The sequence below is a fragment of the Rana temporaria genome, chromosome 8 (genome assembly GCF_905171775.1).
Source record: "Rana temporaria chromosome 8, aRanTem1.1, whole genome shotgun sequence".
NCBI classification, from domain to species: Eukaryota; Metazoa; Chordata; class Amphibia; order Anura; family Ranidae; genus Rana; species Rana temporaria.
Window position 1 is genome coordinate 90,506,146 of NC_053496.1, and position 23,595 is coordinate 90,529,740.

Consider the following 23,595-nt stretch of genomic DNA (forward strand, 5'->3'; position numbering starts at 1 on the left):
CAGAAAGACAACAAATGCAGCCATTACATCCAAGGACTGGTAAGCTGCAATACGATACATTTTTGTTGTTGGGTTTAGATACACAGTACCTTAGGCCTCGTTCACACCAGCGAGTCACGCTGAACGCATGGCTAGTGTGCGCTGCAAGACATGGTGACAATGTCCTGATCTAAGAGCATTGCACGGTTTACTCCTCTTTCACATAAATGTATTCAGAAGTCATAAGTGTGGATCGCACCACATCTGTGGTAAAAAAAAGTACTAAGAACATATTGGGCCTGGAAAACCCAATAGACTTACAAGTAGCTGTATTTCCAGGAACCTTCTAGGACAGCTACTTGAGATGTGATTGGCTCTGCCCTCTACAGGAAACACAAATCAGATACAATTTAAAAGGCCCCTCCCTTTCCTCTGACCCTCAGTTGTTAGAAGATAAAGTAAACCTCCACCAAAAGTGCACTCGGCAGAAAAAAAAAAAAAAGAAAAAAAAAAGGGAAAGACCACCAGGTAAACAAGGTCGACCGGTGAAAAAACACACACACACACACACACACACACACACACACACACACACACACAAAACACACAGAATAGGGTGGAAATAGACGCAGTCCTGGAAATACCGTTGCGTCTAACGGAGGTTTTTTTTCCCCCCTCACCTTCCAGGACAGCTACTTGAGAGGAGAAGCAAGATTCTATACATTAGGGAGGGACGACAGCCTGAAGCACTCTTCTACCAAAGGAGAGGTCCTGGCTGAAAAGCACAACCTCCTGGAACGTGCTCTAATGAAGTTCCCAACCGCTGGAACTGATGCTCACCCTGCCCAGATAGTCTGCCAGCACATTCTCGGACCCCTTGATGTGGACTGCCCTGACTGAAGTGACACTGATCTCCGCCCAGGAGAGAATCTGCTGTGTTAACGTTAGAAGCGACTTTAAAAGTGCCCCCTTGCTTGTTCAGGTACGCCACAGTTGTGGCATTGTCTGAGAAAATTAATAGGTCTTTTGAATAGACCCTCTCTTCCAGAGACATAAGAGCTTTCCCCACAACTAGTAGTTCCTTTGGCAACCAGGCTCCTTGGGCCTGCAAGTCCTGAGAGTGAGCGCCCCACAGACCGGTGTCTCTGGTAATTTTTATCAGACCATGTTGTGCCCAGTTCTTCCCTCCCTGCAGGTGTTCCCGCTGCTCCCACCAGGAGAGATTGAGAAAATCCTCTCTTGGCAGCTGCACCAGCTGATCTAAAGAATTCTTCCTGCGATCCCAATGGAGTTTAAAACGCCTGAAGGGGTCTGAAGTGTAATTGGGCCAAAGGCACCCCTGGGATGGCTGCAGTCATAGACCCTAATAACTGCATGATCTGCCGAAGGGAAGTCTGCGGGAGCAGCTTGAAGGTCTGCACGGAGAGAAGAATTTTCTAAATTTTCTCTTCCGGAAGAAAAATCTTTTGGGCAAAAAAAAGTCTTTAAGATAACCTAGGAAAAAGTATGCTCTGGGAGGGCACCAGGCAAGACTTCCGCTGGTTGATATTCCACACCAATTTATGAAAGGTCCATAAAACCATCTGCAGATCCTTAACAAGGGACTCTGTCTTGGGCAAAGATAAAAAATAAAAATAAATCGCCTAGATATGGGACGATCGATACACTCTGAATCTGAAAAAAAGGCCAGGACTTAGGCCATGATTTACGTAAAAATTCTGGATGCTGCCGAGAGACCAAAAGGAAGGGCATTGACCTGCCAATGACTTGGCCCGTTTTCCATGAGAACCGCAAATCTGAGTAACCGTCGGGGACTCTGGCAGATTGGTACATGAAGATAAGCGTCCTGGAGATCCGGGGTCATCATGAAGCCCCTGGCAACAACAGATTTCTTACAGAATAAGTAGCTCAGTGGGAAGAGACAATGCCAGACACAAAAGAGGTCCCAGGTTCAAGCCCAGGTCCTGACAGGTACGCAGCAGAGTTAATTCTTGGAGGCAAGGTAACCCTCCCAAGACTTAGGCCAGATAGCCCGCCTAGCTGAAATAATGAGAGCAGAAGACCTAGCTACAGCTTTTATGGAATCCGCTGCTGCATCAGCCAAGAAGGCCACCGACTCAGCAATGAGTGGGAGAGACTCCCTAATCTCCACTTTGGGGGTGTCGGATGAAAGAAGATCATCCAGACGCTGAACCCATACATCTAAATTCCTAGCCACACACGTGGAGGCTACCGATGGACCCAAAGAAAAAGCCCTCCTCAAAGGAAAGATCTGACCTCTTGGACACCTGTGAAATAGGGGCATCTAATCTAGGACATTTAAAGAAAACCTCCTTAAACTCAGACTGAAAATGAAACCTTTTGTGTCACCTTTTTCAGGTTCTTTCCCTAATGTCCCTTCCCTAATGTCCCTAAGTGACTGGTGCACTGGAAAAGTTATCGACTTCTGCCCCTGTAGATCCCTATACATTCTGTCTTATACAGATTGGGCTTGCTGTGGCATCTCAATCTGTTTCGAGATATATTGACTTTAATAGTTCGTCAATATCTTCGACTGGGAAAAGACCGAAAGGAGACCACTATCTTCTGCATAGAAGACATTAACTCTTTAAAAGAGGAAGTCTCTAAACTAGCGCTGAATGGAATACAATCCTCACAAAATAGGTTTCTTATAACTATCAGAAAGCCTGGACCTAAAGTTCCCACATTTCTTCTTCAACAGTTTGGCCTAGAAAAAAGAAGAAACAAGAACCATAAACAAAAGGTCCATACAAAAAAAGTCCACAGACAAGGGCTTACCTTGGGGGCAGTATGGGACCTGGAAGATGCTGATGGTTCAATCCGAGCGGGTGGTTCATCAGGCAAGCGGAGATCGACCGGAGAGATAGGCTGCTGTTGTCCTGCTAAATGCACCTGTCTGGCGTTCAGCAGCTTGTTCCCCCAGGCAGCATGTCCTCAGTGTATAACGCCGTGCTTCCTTTAAGCAAACGAACAGTGCCTGGAAGTGCGTTTGTGACTTCCAGTGTCATCTTGCAGCATCACCGGAGGTCCTCCGACGCCATCTTGGTACACCTCAGCGAAGCACGAGGAGGACACAGTTCCACACAGCCAGAGCTGGGGAAAAAACCGAAGGGAGTTGCCACCACCAGGTAGGCAAGTAACCTCAGAAATAGGGAACCCTTCTGGATAAAAGTACAGAACTATCATCCAGGACTTGGCCACAACTAGTCCTGGATGATACCAGAGAAGGGGGGGGGTCCACCAACCACAGTTACCAGACCTAAGAAAACAAAAACATATCGGTGCTCCTGGAAACACAAAACAACTGAGGGTCAGAGGAAAGGGAGGGGGCTTTTAAATCGTATCCGATTTGTGTTTCCAGAGCCAATCATCTCCCAAGTAGCTGTCCTGGAAGGTGAGAGGGAAAATAGTGGGCAGCGTAGCCCCAACTGGAAATAGTGGGTAGCGTAGCCTCAATGCAATGTAGCTTGGTGTAAATGAGCCCTTAAGATGAATGCCAGCCCAAGCATGGGCAACTCAGACTGAACATGGGTTTCAAAAAATAAATAAGCAGGAAGGTTACTTTCAGAAAAAAAAAAAAAAAAAAAAAATTATATAATCTTAAAAACGATCAGTAAACAGACTAAAAACTGAAGATCTACAAAAACTAAATCATTCCAACCTTTCTATTGGTCAGTGACAAAAAAAAAAAAAAATAAAGAAGGACAAACATAGAAAAACTCAGGAGGCAAGAAGGGAGAAACCTGTATATGGCCAGCATTGCAATGCATGTTTTCCTCATTACCAGGTAAGTGTGCGGCAGTATTTAGGGAAATTACCAGCACAGAAGTTTTAAAATGGAACTAAAATCCAAAATACTTCCCTTCGCTACAACGGTCTTTGCTGCTGAAATTCTTACACTATGAGCTGCTGTCTGGAGGGAGAGCACAAGAGACAGAAATGAAGGAGGATTTGGCTCCGTTAGATAAGGTAAAGGGCATAGCAACTGTATTTGGTGCTTGTCTAGACAGTCAGAAGCCTTTAAAATTGCACTTTAAAGCTAGTGGATAAAAGTAATAGCCAGACCGATAAGTCCCCTATGCATCAGTTCCAAGGCCCGACATACATGGGGCAAATTTATTTTCTGCAACCACGGGATGCAGGAAAGAAATTCACTAGATTCCTCCATTAGGGCAGACAGTGTTGATGCGGGAATCCCTCCTGCCAGCCCATTGTCTTCTCCCAGCGGGAGTGGCTATAGAAGCCACTAGAGAGAAGATAGTCACCGCTCCAATAGGGTATGTGGATGAATCCGTATCCTCTCAGAGAAACCCAAGTGCCGGCAATGCACGAAGCAATAGTAGAAAGAAATGTTTGGACAGCCGCACTCTGGAAAAACCTTCTTGGTTGCCTTTTATTGATAAAAGTTTTCAAACACCACACATCACAGCAAAGACAGGGGCATACAGCTGACGTTTCGCACTACAATCTGTGCTTACTCATAGCTCATGAGCTATGAGTAAGCACTGATTGTAGTGCGAAACGTCAGCTGTATGCCCCTGTCTTTGCTGTGATGTGTGGTGTTTGAAAACTTTTATCAATAAAAGGCAACCAAGAAGGTTTTTCCAGAGTGCGGCTGTCCAAACATTTTTTTCTACTATAGAAGCCACTAGCAATAAATCGCAGGTAAAACCCAGCATTGTGGTTGTACCCAAGACGATCGATCAGCTTGGTACCTTCAGCTTGCCCATAAACTGTTCGAGTCTCGACCGGTTACTACTGAACTTGCTGATTGGGAAAAGCCACACACTCCCCCCCCACCCCTCAATCTGTTGTCTACCCTGTCCTGCCACCAGGATTTTGAAAATTTTGAACCCAGAAGTGATCATGTGTGCATTTTTGGGCCAGATTTATATAGAGGGACCAAAAAGGGGGAACTATCCAGGCATTCTGCCAGAAGAGTCCTCTCTAGGCGGATAGGATAATGAAAAAACTGCTACTTTTAATAAAGCGCACAACCCCCAAATACTAAAAAAAAGTTGGGATACTGTGTACAAATCTACAAAAAGACAGAATGCAATGATTTGCAAATCTCATAAACCCACATTTTATTCACAGAAAACATATCAAATGTTAACATTGAGAAAATGTAAGATTTTAGGATAAAAATAAGATAATGTTGTAATTGATGGCAGCAACACGTCTCCAAAAAGTTGTGACAGGACCACGTTTAGCACAGTGTAGCATTTCTTTTAAACAACACTATATAAATGTCTGGGAACTAAGGAGACCAGTTGCTGAAGTTTTGGGAGAGGAATTTTGTCCCATTCTTGCCTGTTATAGGATTGTAAATGACAAGAGTCCTGTGTCTTCTTTGCTGTAGATTTTGTTTCAAGATGCGCCAAATATTTTCAATTGGTTAAAGGTCTGGACTGCAGGCAGGTCAGTTAAGATGCTTCTACTACGAAGACACGCTGCTGTCATAAATGCAGTATGAGGTTTAGCATGGTCTTGCTGAAATATACAAGGCTTGCCCTGAAAAATTAAAAAAAATAAACCTGGATGGGATCATATGCTGCTTTAAAACCCAAAATTTAGCTTGTAGCATTGATGGGATCTTTCCAGTTGTGCAAGCAAGCTGCCCGTTCCATACGCACTATTGCACCCCCATACCATCAGAGATGCAGGCTTTTAAACTGAATGGTGACAACAAGCTGGAAGGCCCCTCTTCCTCTTTAGTTCGAGGACATGGCATTAATGGTTACCAAAAAGAATGTCAAATTTGAATCCATCTGACCACGGAACAGTTTTCCACTTTGCAACAGACCATTTTAAATTAGCTTTGGCCCAGAGAAAACGGCAGCGTTTCTGGGTTGTGTTCAGACATGGCTTCTTCTTTGCATGATAAAGCTTTAGCTCAGTGTACCCAGACAGTGTTTGTTTTTTTTTGTTTTAAGTATTCATGAGCCAATGCAGCGATGTGCATCACAGAATCATATTTTTAATGCAGTGCCAACTGAAGGCATCCAATGTTCCGTTTAAATCTTGTCCACTGCACACAGCGATTTCTCCACATTCTCTGAATCTTTTAAATGACATTATGCACTGTAGAGGATATTTAAAGTCTTTGCAATTTTACATTAAAGGAACATTATTCTGAAACGGTTTGACAATTTATACACAATTTTTCACAGATGAACCTCTGCCCATCTTTACTTCTGAGACACCGACTCTCTAAGGTGCTCTTTTTATACCCAGTCATGTTACGGACGACCTGTTGACCTAATTAGTTGCAAAATTATTATTATCATTATTACACTGGATTTATGTAGCGCCAACAGTTTGCAAAGCACTTTACAATGTAGAGGGGAACAGCACAATTACAATACAGTAGGAATAGGAGGGCATCATTCATGGAGCTTACATTCAAAGGGAGGGAGGAGGTGGTACAAAAGATAGTAGCTGTAGGGGATGGTCTGGTGGAGGTGGCTCGAGTACAGTTCTTAGGTGGGTGTGGGACAGGCATCCTTGAGTAAATGAGTTTTCAGGGATCTAAAAAGGTGAACAGGGTAGGGGCTGACCGAACATACTGGGGCAGGGAGTTCCAGAGGCTGTAGAGAAGCTCTGAAGGCGAGCATGGGAGGAGGTAACAAGGGAGTTAGAGAGCAGGAGCGGAGGGGACGATTTGGGTGATATCTGCAGATGAGGTTGGTGATGTAGGTGGGCCTGTATGTTGTGGTTAGTATTTTATACATTGGGGTAGGGGAAGCCAGTGGAGGTATAGGCAGAGAGGAGCAGCAGTCACTAGTCAGTTAGTGAGGTATAAGAGTCTAGGAGCAGGATTCATAATAGACTGAAAGGGGAATAGCCTGTGTAAGGGTAGGCCAATGAAGAGAGTTGCAGTAGTCAAGGCGGGAAAAAACCAAGGAGTGAATAAGTTGTTTTGTGGCGTCGTTAGTCAGGAAGGGGCGAATTCTGGAAATGTTGCCAAATGCTCTTCCTTGTTAGTACCACTTACATTTCCAGCCCTGTCCCAAATTTTGAGACGTGTTGCTGCCATCAATTAAAAAAAAAAAAAAAATTCTCAGGTTTAAACATTTGATATGTTATCTATTCTCTATTGTGAATAGTCCCTCTTTGGAAGTGGCGTTATACTTTGGGAAGCAATATTTTGCCTGCAATCTGCAAAACATTTTTACTTTAGTGGCTAAAGTGAACCATGCATAAAGCACTTATGCCCACAAAACAAACAAAAATATTATAAAAAGATAGATTTCCAACCCATAAATGTGGTGGCTGCATTTGTTTTTGTTTTTTCTCTCCTTTAATTTCATCTGGTGATCTGGCCAGAAAGTCTGATATTCAACTTTCTTTAACAGATCAAGCTGTCCAGCAAAGGGGACAATTGGATGGTTGGGACAAACTATTTAACACGGACAGGGATGTTTACAATAGTCAGCTTTTATTTTATCTGCTGGGAGAAAAGACAATGGTCCGGCAAGAGGGATTCCCGCATGAACATGGTTTGTGTTGATGGGGGAAATCGAGTGAAGTTTTCCCATGTATGGCTGGCCTAAGATAGGAAATGCGTTACTGGCTGGCATGATCACAAGGGGAAAATAAAGGAAAATGCCTAAAATACAAAAATGAAAGCAGCCACAATATTTAAAAACTAGTAAGCTGCAATAAATCAAATTTTTGTTTCTGGGTTTAAAGTGCAAGTAAACCCTCCCATAATTTTCAACCATGGAAGCTGCCTCTGTTTAATCTATAACTGCCATGATGCTGCACATGTGATCAGTTAAGACACCAGCCATTGGATGGTTTAACAGTTTGGTTGAGAGCACAACCAATGCAAGAGTTACATTTTCGGCACTTACTTCCGCTTTAATACCACTTCAAAGAAGGTAGCCTACGGTTGTGTGCATGCTGAGAAACGCATCACTGCTTTAACCCATCCCAACAACCGGCAAGTAATTGCAGACTTTGGGAGGCACAAAGCGATCATTCTTTGAGTACAAAATACCCTGTTCTAAAGTAAAAGATCAACAAAAATGTATATATATATATATATATATATATATATATATATATATATATATATTCAAAGTAAAATTCATATAAAGTCCCACCTCCATGTATAAAACATGTTACAAATGTGCTTCGAAAGCCAATATTTTCCAGATTAGCTCAGCTGGCGATTAAATCACATTCCAATTCATAATTTGTTGCAAATCACCACAAACCGCATTTGGTCTCACTTACTGGACCCATAATGCCTCACATATAGTTTGTACGGCATAAAGCGCCTTGAATTAATAAGCCTTCCTCCAACAACAAGAAAACTCAGATACTTCATGCACCTTAATGAATAGCAAAACAGGGCTCGATTGCTTTGCCTGAATGCATGTCTTTAAAATTGTATCAAAAAAGATTAAAAGAAACCAACATGTAGTCAAAAAGTTGCTCATTTAGAAAACAGTGTATCAGACTCTGTGTACTATTACCATATACAGCATGCATTTGCAGCTGAACACAAAACATAACAATAAGTCACCTTAAACGTCCGGACGCCATCGTTTATGTGAAATTTACACAGCAGCGCAGAATTCATATAGGCAAGCAACGAAGTTAATAATGCTGAGTGTAAAGATCACATAAGCCCCAGGGCTTTACCCTAATTGAGGTAGGTTGAAGATATTGGGGTGCTATTCACCAATAAAAAGCAGCCCAGTTCACCTCTTGTAGCATTAGTAATAGTAAATAAGTTTCAATATATAGTTGTAATTGTATCCATTACTTAAAGTGGGGGTTGGTGCTGCGCTGTTCCAAAGATATATAAAAGAATAAAAAAAAGTGCAAACTGATAATAGATATATTGGACAAAAGAAAAGCCGCGCCACAAATAGTCTATTGAGTCACAATCAATAAAGATGTAATTTAGTCCGTGGTTGATCAAACAGCACCTATATGGTCACAGGTTATTCGGATACAATCCTTGCAATGGCAACTCCTACGTTCCACACCACCCAGTGACACATATGCATGAAGTGACCCTCCACCGGTAAAAGGAAAGCCGCTTACCAGAAGGCAAGCGGTTAGGGCAGATGGCTATAACCCAGCCTAGGCCTTTAATCCTCAGATGTTTCCACCAGGAAGCCCTCCGTCCCCTGAGCGTGATGTACTCAGCTCCACCGTTTAAATGTAAATGAAAAAAGAGGCGCACATAGCGTGACTCTGTGACATACACTTTTATTTAAAAAAAAGGGTAAAATATACTCACAAACGAGCGTTTAAAATCTGCATAACAGTAAATTTGCCGGCCGGCATACAGGAGCCCTACTCCTTGTCGTGGTGACGTCACTGCGTGATAATAGATATAAAAAGATACAGGGGTGCAAAAATGCTAACCCGGCAAACATGAACTAAAAAGTCTGAGGATATAAATAAATAAATGAATACAATAGTGATGCCAAAGTGCAAACGTAGGTTGTGCAAAAACTTGCAAAATAAATGTGCAAAACACAACAAAAAGGCTTCCTGTGTATAGTGCAAAAGAGCTATAAAAATATAATCAATGTGAAGAACAGACTGCAAATGACAGCTAATAATGTCCGCTAGTCCGATCCATAAAATCCAATCATGTCCAAAATCGCAATCAAGCGGTGAACTAGTGGCAATATATTCTTTTTTTTCTCTTGTACAAATCAGCATTCTAATGTGCAACTGGCAAAAAAGTACTGTAGAGATCCAAATCCCTTCTTTGTGCAAATACACACTAGTGGAAGTGGCCTCTTACTTTGCGGTAATGAGACAACCGCATGTATATATGTGCTGGGAGTGGTTGTTCCTGGACCAATGGGGGTCTGCACCTTTTCTTTGTCTCCTCTGCTGCCACTTCCAGCAATGTCTCCTTATACTTGGTACCACATGGACCACTTGGTACCACATGGAACTTTCTGCCTGTAGTTGGTCCAGGAACATAGGAGAGGAACAACCACTCCCAGCACATATATACATGCGGTTGTCTCATTACAACAATGAGGCCACTAACACTAGTGTGTATTAGAAGGGATTTGGGTCTCTCCAGTACTTTTTTGCCAGTTGCACATTGAAATTCTGATTTGTACAAGAGAAATATATATATATATATATATATATATATATATATATATATATATATATATATATATATATATATATATATATATATATATATATATATATATATATATATATATATATATATATATATATATATATATATATATATATATATATATATATATATATATATATATATATATAGCGCCACTAGTTCACCGCTTGATTGCAATTTTGCACACTTTGGACGTGATTGGATTTTATGGATCAGACTAGCAGACGTTATTAGCTGTCATTTGCAGTCTGTTCTCCACACGGATTATATTGCACTTTTTTATTTATATCTTTGTAACTTTTTTATTCTTTATATATCAGCACCAACCCCCACTTTATCCGATTTTCTTATGGGTATGGTTTGACCCTATTCGTTGCTGCAGCACTTCTTTTCTCTTCCCCCATAGTGCTCTCCTAAATACATTGAGTAGGCATGGTGGGGCCACCCCATAGTTTGTCTTAAAGTGACATTGCTATGCTTCAGATATCTTCATTATAAAATCACCGTCTGACAGGTTGATATTTTACCCCTAGTTGACAGTATAGATCTCGTCCTCTTATGTGTATAATATTTATATATATATATATATATATATATATATATATATATATATATATATATATATATATATATATATATAGCTATCCCATGGTTTAATTCATTCTTCCAGGAGCACCTGGCAATTTAACCCTAGGGGAATCAGTGATCTGAGCTTGTAGATCCGCCATTTTTCTTTCTTGAGGAGAACTTTACTAAAAAGTCTCCTCACCTTGGGGAGAACTTTAGGGCATAATTGCACTTAATCTTCATTCCTTCCATTCCCCCCAGGTGTTTGGGGATTCTTTTCCTTTATTTCTATCATATGCTCACCTACCCCAATACGCAGTTGTCTTTGTTTAACCAAAGTAAAAAAATGACTACAAGGGCAAGTGAACATATAAATCACCCTAGGAGGTAGAGCAGTTAATCAAGTCCTTGATGACACTCTTTTTATCATTCTCAGAGTCCATAAAAAGTAGATGTACGGTCCACAAATGGACACAATTGGTACTAACCACAAGGGTACATGCCCTTAGTTCTAGGGTATTTCGACAACCGGTTAGTATCTGGTGTTCTTATGGACTCTGAGCTGATCAGGATGTCACCAAGATTTCAGGCCCTGGGGACTACCATTTTAGGGGCATTGTCCACATATTTAACCATACTAGCATATGTTTTTGTAACACCTTGTGTACCTGATCACATTGGACTCCAAATTGGGTAATCAATCTAACCTGATCTGTTCCTACCATGTTTTTTTTTCCTAATTTTTCCTTTTTTTAAAGTGAGTAACCCTTTAGCGATATCTAGTGAGGCCCTTGGTAGCGGTCTGTGGGAATATCCCCATTCTAGGAGTCTAGAGTAGAATTCATTTTGGGTGATGTCTATCAGCCTGCAATAAGGTATCAGCCGATGTGCTCTTTCGAAAGATATGCGTTATTATATGCCCATGTGCAACAGAAACTAGGAGATCCAAAAAGGGGGATCTGCACCCTATTGAAAGTCTACGCTTGTCTCCATCCAGGAATGTGGGAGGAACTTGATGTATACACCTCACCAATGTACCTTGACCACGGTACATCGATGACATGTTGGTCCAATGGAAGGGTGATGTAGTGCTCAGGATTATGTGTGCAGCCCCAACAGTGCCCAGCAGTGATGCCAGTCAGTACCTGTTCATCTTCAGTGCTGCCCACTGATTTTCTGAAAATTTTCTTCAAAATATTCAGTCTTTTTTCATTTTTTTAGCAAAAGATAAAAAGCAGCGGTGATTAAAAAAAAGCACACATTTCATTTGGGTACAGCGCTGCATGACTTCGCAATTGTCAAAGTGTGACAGCGCTGAAAGTTGAAAATTGGCCTGGTCAGGAAGAGAGTAAAAGCGCCCAGTATTGAACCGATTAAAGAGCTGGAAAATCCTTGTCCATTTTACTTTTCTTAGACACCGATTACTGTACACACACACACACACACACACACACACACACACACACCAAAATAAAATTATGTATGAAAAATAAAAACGCATACACACATTCGCAATTTTTACAAAAAAACAAAAAAAAAAAAAAAAACACACACACACACACACACACACACACACACACACACACACACACACACACACCAAACAAAACCCACACATTTAGATTAGAAAAAAAGCCCAAAAACACAGTTGGATCCAAAATGTGGAATATCACTACCAATATCTATTAGAACATTGTATTATACTAACATTGGTTATAACAGCTCAAACAGTCCCAGTTCTAGCTTAACTCCACATTACATATAGAACAGATATTCAGAAAGGCTGAATACATGTGTCGTTGCCATGGCCACAAAGCATTAGCCGGCAAAAAAAAAAAAAAAAAAGAGCTTTCATAATGCCAAAATGTGTTGTTCAATCGAAATGTGCTCCCTAATTCAATTCAAATTACATTAAATGTTACCTACAAGAATGGTAGACCGGGGTTTTCATTAAACCCAACCTTGCAACACAGACTGCAGCCCACACAAAACATTTTCATAACAATTCATAGACGTTGTTCCTTTGGAACTGTAAGACTTGGCTCTAAGTATTTGAAGAATAGCAAATGGTTACAGGGTTATCAGAGCTGAATAACTTGTATAACGAACAAGAGAGTGTAAATGGAAAGTTGTTGCTATCATTTACAGCAAATTGCATGAACACAACAAATGTATTCAATAAAAGAAGTGCAAAGATTAAAGCACAGTCCCAAAAAGTACCAAGCAGAATCCATCTTCTACTACTCAGCAAAGTCCATTCTTAATACAGGATATGGATTAGTGCACATTTTTTGTCAAATAGGATTGCATGATTAGTCCCAAATATAACTCCAGAAACTTCATTTGCATCTTAAATTGGCGCTAAACTCTAACCCATAAAATGTTTAGAAAGCCTGCCATTCTAAGGACAAATAACCCTTTATCAGCCGCTAGCGGGGGTTAATACCGCACCGCTAGCGGCCGAATCCCACGGCAATTACGACGATATAGCGCTGATATTTTTAGTGGCGCTATACCGCCACCGCGGCTCCCGCCCCAGTGTAAAAGGGGCCTTAGAGACTCAGAGATGCAGTGCTTTGCAGACCCATTGGTTGACTGGGCTGGGTCACTGTGGAGCTCCAGCTTTTGTTTGTACTACCTTATGCATTTAGATTAGCTGTTTTGCAGCATTAATTAGCTTTTACATCCATTAAAAGCGGAGTTCCACCCCAAAAAAAAGTTGAACTTCTGCTTTTCGAAATCCTCCCTCCCTCCGGTGTTACATTTGGCACCTTTCAAGGGGGAGGAGGGAGCAGATACCTTTGTAAGCCAGGTATTTGCTCCCACTTCCGGGCATAGATTGCCGCAGTATCAGCGGCGACCTAAGCCATGTCCGACACCTCCTCCGTCTGTCCCCGCTGTCTTCTGTGAGACACACAGGTCCCAGAAGACAGCACAGACCAGTGGGACTGCAGTCTTCAAGACATTCCACAGATTTTCAATGGTGTTTAAAGTGATTGTGAAGGCAGAAGGTTTTTTTTATCCCATTGCATTTTATGCAAGAATAAAAAAGGCCTGTGTGCAGCAGCCCAGCTCAGCCCTCCTAATACTTACCCAAGGTCCCTCTCTGCCCAGTAATGTACACAAGTGTCTCAGCCGTCCGAGATTCTCCCTCCTGATTGGCTGAGACAGCAGCAGCGCCATTGACTTTGATAGCAACGGCAGCCTATCAGGCGAGAGGGGAGGCAGGGCCAGGGCTCCGTGTCCGATTGGACACTTGGAGCTGTGACTTAGCTCTGATGCCTCTATAGCAAGCTGCTTGCTGTGGGGGCACTGAACAGGAGGGGGGGGCAGGAGCGCCAAAGAGGGACCCAAGAAGAGGAGGATCCGGGCTGCTCTGTGCAAATCCACTGCAACAGGTAAGTATAACATGTCCCCCCCCCCTATAAAAATAATAAAACAAGATTTTTTTTATTATTATTATTATTATTATTATAACAACAAGACAAGGTCCTAGAAAGTACATTCAATTAGCAATAAAGCTTACAAATGTGAAATTAAACATAAGCAACTGAATGTCCTTCCATCAGGATATGCAGAAATACAACACCTCAACACATTAAACTGAGAAATTTCAATAAAAAATACATTTGGTGGAAATATTGGTGAGGTTGACAGGATGAGAGAACATAGAAGGATATGAGTCTTTAGTGGCCAGGTCATGAGACATGTTTCCGATTCATTAGGGACCAACTACGTAGAGTCCCAACGAGCCACATGGACCTGTAGTACTGGTAATGGTTATAGCACAGAGAAAAAGGTATAGCATAGGAACCCAAGGAGGTGGATGGGGAGTGGGAAGGGAAGAGAAAAAAAAAGGGGGGGGGGTGGTTCCCTTGTGCACCTTCCCTCAAGTATCAACTGCATGAAGATATATATTGTATCCACGGATCCCATATCACATTTAAGTTTGGACTGACTAGGCCATTCACCTTTTAATCCTTCAACCGCGGTGTGGTCATTTTTTCCCCCCATGTGCTTTGGGTCATGTTGGGAGGTAAGCCTTCTTACCATTGACAACTTTATGGCAGAGGGAAGCAGATTTTCTTCAAAAATTTTACGTTTTGTTGCCCCATCCCATTTTCTTCTATCCTGACAAGTGCTTCAGTCGCTGCTGCAGAGAAACACCCCCATAACATGATATTACCACCTCCATGCTTTACTGTAGGAATGGTGTTATATGGCTGGTGAGCTGTATTGGATTTCTATCAGACATATCGTTGGGTGTTGAGGCCAAATAATTACATTTTAGTTTCATCCGACCATGTGACTTTAGAATCTTCAGGGTGCGGTTTAGCCAAAAACTCAGTCGTGACTGCATGTGGCCTTTTTATTGCAAGTTTGGAGCAATGGCCTGATCCAAGGAGAGGGTGTTGCACCAAATACCTTCTACTTCTTAATAATAGATGTCACTGTGCTTCTAGGCATCGATAAAGCCTTGAAAATGAAAATGGTTTTGTATCCATCTCCTGACTGTGCCAGTCCACAACTTTATCCCAGAGATCTTTTGACAGTGCCTTGCAGGGCTGCCATCAGGGGGGTACAGCCGTTACAACTGTAAGGGGCCCGCTCTGGGCCAGAAGAAGGCAGGACGGGAGAAGGGGAGCCATGTTGTGCACTATATAAATGATCTTGCAGCTTCTGCTGCTCAGTGTCATTGAGCTCAGACATCAAGCTCTTTCCTGCCACCTCTGGCTAATATGTGCATGTGCACCCCTCGTGTGAGCTGCCTGTACTGTGCTCCTGTGTCAGCAACATGTCAGCTTTGTGAAAACGAGCTGGGACTAGGTACAAAGATTTCCTTTACAAGTAGGGGCTGTGAAGGAAAGGGAGGGGCCAGAGGCTTGTCTGTTTAAAGATGTGTGTGGGGCTGACATTACCCTTTTTCTCTGAGATTCGGTTTTTTAAATTTTGATTGTTATATCTTTCACTTGGATGTTACAAGTTGCACTGAGTAAAACAAAAACTGTCTGTCTTCATTTTAAGCCTGCAAAGCAACACAATTTGATTTTAAAGGGGGTGATGCTTTTCTATACCCATTGTATGTAAAAGAAAATACAAATTTCTCTTACATTTAAAATGTGCCAACATGACACTAAACAGATAAATACCCAGCAACTAAAGCCTTAACCTGGGGTCCATGGACATCTAAGTGGTCCATGAAAGGGTTTTTAGGGGGGTCTGATAACAAAAATATATTTAGATTCACTATACAGCCCTCCCTCTTGTTTCAATCGTTTGTCATTAAAGAAAAATCCCTACTGGATAAATTGTGTTGCTATTCCCATTCAGTAAACTGCAGCTCCCACCCACTCACCATCTCGGTTTTATAAATTTCAAGTCTTATTATGGTTATGTTTAGTGGGGGTCAGTCATCCAGTCTAGTCTTGATGGACATTGTAATTTGATTAACAGACACTGTTTCTATTGATTTGTATGTGCCCTTAAGGCCACACTAGTCTAATTTGGATATTTAATGCTTGCTAAAGTAAATATTAGGTCACCCCTTAAAGTTTGTTGTAAAGGGTAAAGTTTTGTTTACTTGAACAGTTTTGTTAATTGATGCTCTGCATTAAAAAAGTAGATGTCCAGCCCAAGCTTTTTTTTGCTGGGCTTCTCCTATGGGTCACGGGAGTGAAATTCGTTTTGCACTCCTGTGATCCGTTCTCAGCAGAGATCGGGCTGAAATCCACTCTTTGCTGATGTCACTGGACTGATAGCCATCTCAGCCTCACAGCGAGCCACTGAGACAGCCGCTCCTCTACAGCTCAGTGGTCCAGTGAGTGCGGAAGGGCAGAGCAGAGAGCTTCTGACTGACAGGCAGCAGCTCTCTGCTTGGGGAGGTGAGAGAACCGAGTCATCTGCAGTATTCAATATCTCGGCTCTCAGTGCAGAGGCCACGGGGGACAGATGCAGCATTGGTCCGATGCTGCATCTACCTAGGGAGATATAATGGGCAAAAAAATAATAAATAACCCACTTTACTTCTCTTTTAGATGGACCCCTCCCTCCAAGATGCACATGGTACGGCTCAGCATCAAGGCTGTACCCAGAAAGCAGAAAAAGCCAGGAACGTCAGTGTGGGACCCCAGAAGAGTAGGCTACTCTGAGCAAAACCATCTAATAGAGCAAGCAAGTATAACATATTAGTTAAAAAAAAAAAAAAAAAAATACACAGACACACACCTTTCACACTAATGGACCGATCGGGTCCACCTGTTCGTTTTTCAGACAGACCCGATCAAACCCTCCAGTCTCCTCTACAGAGGGTCAAGTATCAACGTACATGTGTCTGTTGACACCCATAAACCTTTCATCATATCCGCTAAAGATGGATGGGGAACCATATCCTAACCATTTACATCAGACTGCCCATAGAGGAAAATGTACGGTGTCTGCATAAGCGGAGCGGACACGGACCAGCCAATCAGCAGAAAAAAACTCCCCCCCTCAAGCAGGAGAACTCCAATGGAGCCAGCCCCATGTGGAAGGGGCCCTACAATCACATTAAATAAACATGGTGGCCGATTTTAAACCATTAAAAGTGAATCTCAAGTGTGTCTTTATTTTATTATGCCATTATGACTTATTTGAACTTTCCAACATTTCTGTATTGTATATTGTAGCAGTACCCTTTCCAGAAAACCCCTTTACATAATTTGAAGGGGTGTCCACATAACAAGGCTCAAATAAACCCAGATACCATAGCATAATGGGTGCTTTTTTTATTCTGATTATAATAATTGGATAAACTGTCCTGTCAATCATCGACAGTACATGGGATGGGCCCCAGACCCATAGGGGCAGATCCACAGAGATCTGCACCCGCGCAGCGTATCAGAGATACGATACGCATCCGTACCTTACCTGGCTTTAGTTCGAATCCTTTAAGATTTCGCACCGTAAGTTACAGCGGCGTAGTCTATCTCTGGCGGCGTAACGGCGCGTAATTCAAATCGCGATTAGGGGGCGTGTTTCATTTAAATGAAGCGCGTCCCCACGCCGAATGAACTGCGAATGCGCCGTCCCTAAATTTCCCGCCGTGCATTGCGCTAAATGACGTCACAAGGACGTCATTTTTTTTTACATAGACGTGAATTACGCCCATCCCGATACACGGACGACTTAAAAAAAAAAATTCAAATGAAACGCGGGAACGACGGCCATACTTAACATGGCAAGTCTAACTATACGCCGCAAAACACCAGCTTTAACTATACGCCGGAAAAAGCCGACTAGAGACGACGTAAGAGAATGCGACGGCCGCGCGTACGTTCGTGGACTGTTGGAAACAGCTAATTTGCATACTCGACGCGGAAAACGGCGAGAAATCCACCCAGCGGACGCCGGAGTATTGCATCCAAGATCCGAAGGCGTACGAAGCCATACGCCTGTCGGATCTAACCCAGATGCCGTCGTATCTTGGTTTAAGGATTCAAACCAAAGATACGACACGGGAAATTTGAAAGTACGCCGGCGTATAAGTAGATACGCCGGCGTACTCGCTCTGTGACTCTGCCCCATAGTTTGTGAGCAATGGGGTACGTGATATCCATTCCACCACTGCAAAGAAGTAAAAAAGGTGAAATGACTGTGTTTAGTGATTGCGAGCCTCCTTTAAAAAACATTCAGCTTTTTGTTAAGTCTTATTAAAAAAAATAAAGTGAAGTGAATATTACACATCTGTCTGAACATTCTAAAGCAATTATGTCAAATGAGAAAACATGTATACCAGGTTTAATGTAGATAAATACAGGGAAGAATGACGCGGAATTACCACCGAGCTGAAGTTACAGGATGTAATCATTAGACAGATGCAGCTCGTGTTTTATTTAAATTCTATTTTGAGCAATCGTGCTGGAAGCGCTGAAAATGACTGTGGCCCATACAGGAGACAGCAACACAAATACAAAAATTCACATAATAATTATAAGAGCTATGAAAAAAAAAAATATATATAACTCAGACATGCCATCTGAATACATTGCAAATATTTAAATATAAACCATTAAATGTACTGAACAACTGTGGGCATGCTTTTATATTACTGTTAATATTGCAGTTTGTAGCCAAGTCCACAAAATAAAACAGTGGTGGCCAGAGAGCAATGGGATACAGCCTACAATACAATTACATTGAATCATCACACATGGCCAAAAAAGCTCATTACTCAACTCCTGGCGCCTGTCAGATACATTTTTCTACGCAGGTAAATAGACAATTCTATTAAGTGATGAAGTGCATGATAGAGAGGAGCAAGAGGACAGTCTCTGCATATCAATAAAACACAGACTAATAGGATGAAAACAGCTTTCTATGTATTGCTTTCTCCATTGCAGTCAATGCACTGCTGACTTAGTAACGGTTTATCTGCAGTAAGCACGAATTCATATGCTTGCAACGTGTGCTGAGCAAGTAGTATAACACAGATCATAGAAGAACTACAACATTGACACAAGCTAAAAAGCAAATACTAATATTTATGTTATGGATCCTAGCAAGGTTTGTACACATTGCAGGGATGTTATCCTAATACCAGCAATGCTGAAATAACACATCATAGAAGCACATGCATGCAGAACAGGAAGGATTTTTTTCATTTATTATAAAGTAAGATAAAAAAAATAAAAAGAAAGCCTACAAGCCATGTCTGCAGTGGCCTGGTGCTCACATTGCAGGGTGCAGGCTCAGCAGCTGTCACTGAGGCTCTGCAGATCTCTAACAATAGGCAAGTTAAAAGGATGGAAACTTACCTTGCACACAGAATGCAGTGTCCTTGCTGTGAGCACACAACATGCTGCTGTATTATTCTGCTGTTGTCTGTATGCTCTGACTTCATTGAAGCCATCAGAATCCCCTGGCCAATCACAGGGAGCCTCCTCCCTCTTTATTAGACTGGCTCTGGAATCGTCCACTGTACTGGATGGGGATTGCTGCTTCCCAGGCTGCTGGGTGGGAGGAAATAGGAAACATTAATGTCATTCTTTCCCCACAATCCATGTGTGTGTGAGAGAGAGATCATCAGCATTGTTCTTTGCATGGGAAAAAAGGTGTACTGACTGCATGGAGCCAAGTGGAGAGAGTGCAGCAATGGACAGGAAGAGTTTGGGCTCAGCCACACGTGAGATTTAATCTCTTCTTGTTTGCAAGAAATTTAACCCCATATTAGTAAAGGATTTGCTGGATTTAACTAAAATCTCTGTGTTGTAGAGGATACAGTTTTCAACTAGAAATGAAAGCTAAAATCCAGCCCAAAATGTTCTGTTAGTATTGTGTAGTAAGTAAGGATGAGCTCCGGCGTGTTCGCATAGAACACGTGCTGAGCCCGCCAGGAAGTCGGCACCCGCGCTGCGCTAATCACAGCCAGGCAGACATTGTCCGATGCTCGGCTGCAGAGATCAGGAAATGTCTGCCCGGCTGTGATTAGCGCAGCGCGGGTGCCGACATCCTGGCGGGCTCGGCACGTGTTCTATGCGAACACGCCGGAGCTCATCCTTAGTAGTAAGGGAAAGGGTTGGAAGCTCTGCCAGGTTTTTATTGCTATCTGTATCCCCCTTATGCCTCGTACATGCGGTCGGACTTCTGACCATGCAAAAGTCCGCCGTGAGTCCGTCGGAAAGATAAACAGGTTCTTTATCTTAGGTCCGTCGGACTTCCGACAAAAAAAGTCCAATGGAGGCTACACACTGCCAGACTTTCTGAGAAAAAAAGCCTGTCTGACTTTTTTTTTTTCTTGGAAGGTCAGACCGTGTGTGTACGAGGCATTAGAGCAGTGTTTCTCAACTCCAGTCCTCAAGGCGCCCCAACAGGTCATGTTTTCAGGATTTCTTCAGATGAAACGGTTGTGGTAATTATTAAAGCAGTGAAACTGATCAAATCACCTGTGCAAAATAATGAAAAGCCTGAAAACATGACCTGTTGGGGCGCCTTGAGGACTGGAGTTGAGAAACACTGCATTAGAGCCTGTTTACATCAGCAGCTGCTTTAGAACACAGCCTAGGGTTGCCACCTCATCCTTTTAAAACCAAACACATTAATTACACAGGTTTTGTGGCTGATTGAGGTGGTAATTAAACTAACGTGGTGCCTTGTCTGCATTAGATTTGCCTCAGAACCTGTGTAATTCATATGTGTTTGGGTTTAAGCCCATGTTCACGCTGGGCTGTGGGAGTGAAGCCGTGCGAGCTCAGCTGAACTCGCACAATTTTACTCCCGCTGGCAGTCCAGATTTCGGCCGCGATTTCAGAGACATCTGTACAGATGTCAATGTAAATTGCGGCCCGAAATCGCAAAAAGTAGTACAGGAACTACTTTTTGAAATCGGTGCAGCGCTGCAGATGCGGCGTCGCACCGTCCTAATTAGGACGGTGCCATTGCCGACAAATGCCGCCGATTTGAGATGTGATTTGACATCTCAAATCATACCAGTGTGAACCAGGCCTAAAGGGATGAGGTGGCAACGCTAACACAGCCGCTGGTGTGCGGTGCAAAAAATAGTGTTTCTGATACACAGCGTGCAGCAACCTTACCTTTGAAAAAGAAAAAAAAAAACTTAAAGCTGAAGTTTAGGTGTACGTATTTTGCATCGGTGCAGCTAGGATAAGTGTAAAGGTCCGTACACATGATCAGCATATCGTACAAAAAATATCGCTTTAGAAAAGATCCTATGATAAATCTGATCCAGTGGCATCCTGTCCATTAGGGGCGCCGCCCCCTCTATCCTCACCACCCACTATATGAATAATGGATAAATTCATGCATAGCATGAATCTATCCTTGGACACCGCGGCTACCCCCTATTCAGGCATCGAGTCCTATTTTTAAAGCGCGTAATTAGAGCCATAGGGTGGCGCAGAGCACTGTGCCATGAACCCACCCAGGTGTTACAACAGCAAATTAATATTCACTGTTGGAACACTGATCCTCAATCCAGCCAATCAGAAGCGAGTGTGAGACCTGTTTTCTGATTGGCCAAAAAAGAGAAGAATCCGGATTGGCCGCTGAGGAGGGAGGAAACAGAAGCTGCCGCCGTGGAGAGCAGGGGAATGGGAGGCCACCACCAAGCATGGGAAGCTATGATGGAAAGTGCGACTAAATAGGTTTTCTCTTGTTTCACTTCAGGTTTGTTTTTAGCAAGGTGTAGCTATGAGAAAGAGGGAAACCTCTGAGACAAAAGTATAAAGGCAAATGCACAACCCTGTTACACTCCCAACTCTTCAGACAATGAAGAATTAATGCTCAAGAAATGATTGGTTAGGCTCATAAGTGTGTTTTGTTTTTTCCCCCACTAATGCTCTTCCTTTGGCTTTTAAAAGCAGAACTCCAGGCAAAGTGCTACACACAGATGAAATGCATTTAGGAGAGCTGTTTTGTCTGACAGGGGATTTGTATTTCTGTTCACACTATTGCCGAATGCGGCTCACAGCAGGGGTCCGGTGTGTCCCCATTCACGTTTCATGTCTGATTTCAGCCCCAATTTTAGGGCTGAAACGGCCCAAAAGATGCACAGGACCCCTGTGCAAATTTGCACCGCAGCCACAGCGCAGATATGTAAACCGGCTCCTAAGAGAGCCGGTCACAATCTCCTACCATGCAAGTTGGATGCGGTGAAAATCCACATCCAATTCGCATAGGTGTGAACCCAGCCTAAAAAAATTACATAGCTCTGTCCACAGCACAGCCCTGTGTAGCGCCCTCATCCCTAGAATAGGGTACAGGTAACGCTAGGTGGTAGTCAGCCTGGCTCATTTTTAATGTTTTTAAACTGACTTCTGTGTTAATTCCATTTGAGTGTGGTTTCTCCCTTTTGTCAGTAGGTGACACTGTTGCCTTTGACAGTAGTATGGGATGAGCTACAGTATATGCAAGTTATGGATAATATTTTTCTCAGCCAATTATATTGCATGCTGGGAAAAGCTAGTCAAAGGAATGAAGTCAGGTGACCAGTCCAGTTTGGGTGGGATGTGTGTACAGTTCCCAGCTGCTAGGCCTGAAGCCTATTCAGGTGGCTGCGGGCTGCTAGGCCTGTCCAAGGCCTATCCGGGTGTTTGAATATATGCAGAGAAAAGCCTGCCAAAGGTCCGGAAACCATTCTAGAGGGATGGAGTTCTAGGGAAGCACTAGTTCTAGGGAACCTGTCAGACAAGCTCCACTCTGGTCAGGTACCAGTGTGCGCTGGGCTGTGGGAGGTGAGTGAGAACAGTTGGTGCAAGCAGAGTGCTCCTGACACTGCTGGACAGGTGAGAGTTGGGAGGACTGGTGCTTCCCGGGGGGGGGGGGTGTCCCACTGAGATGCTGCCCCCCACCTGAGACGCTGCCTCCCACCTGTCCCGCTTTGGATAGTAAAACTTATTTTATTTTCTGCCAGTAAATACCTTATACAACCCACTTCCTGTTTCTTGTCTGTAAAAAAGCCTAGGCTTATGACATCATGTGCAGCTCTCTCTCCTTCGTGAGAGTTTGTCAGCAAGGGAGGGGGTGAGTTATAAGAGGGCCAATGAGAGCTTCTGAGCAGGAGGTGTCCCTCTGTAAATCCAGGAAGTGAACAGGCAGTGGCTTCAGCTGCTCACAGTTAAAATGGTTGCAGCCAGACACAGTGGAGGGAGATTTCTGCAGCATATTTGGCAAATCATATGCAAAGTGGTTGGAGGGAAGCTTGAGAATGGCAAATATGTTTATTACAAATTATGTGAGCAGCCTGCAGTTCCTCTTTAAATAAAGCTTATAGGTATCCTACCCACCCCCAGCCTGGGACTGAACAGTGAAAGAAGCAGTAGAGTAGACTGATGAGCTCATCTCTCTTTCACTCTGCTTTCTGCTTCTATCAGCATGCTCCCTGTTAGAAAATGAGC

The 23,595-nt window shown here is 42.9% G+C and overlaps 1 protein-coding gene across 2 annotated transcripts in view; it reads right to left on the reverse strand.

Annotated features, from left to right (window-relative positions):
• Positions 1-19,606, reverse strand: part of SORBS1 (sorbin and SH3 domain containing 1) — a 469,099-nt gene extending 449,493 nt beyond the window's left edge. For both annotated transcript variants that reach the window (XM_040362222.1, XM_040362223.1), the window contains exon 1: positions 19,498-19,606. The gene's annotated coding sequence lies outside the window, so the exon portion shown is untranslated. The remainder of the gene's footprint in view (positions 1-19,497) is intronic.
• Positions 19,607-23,595: the final 3,989 nt, after the last annotated feature.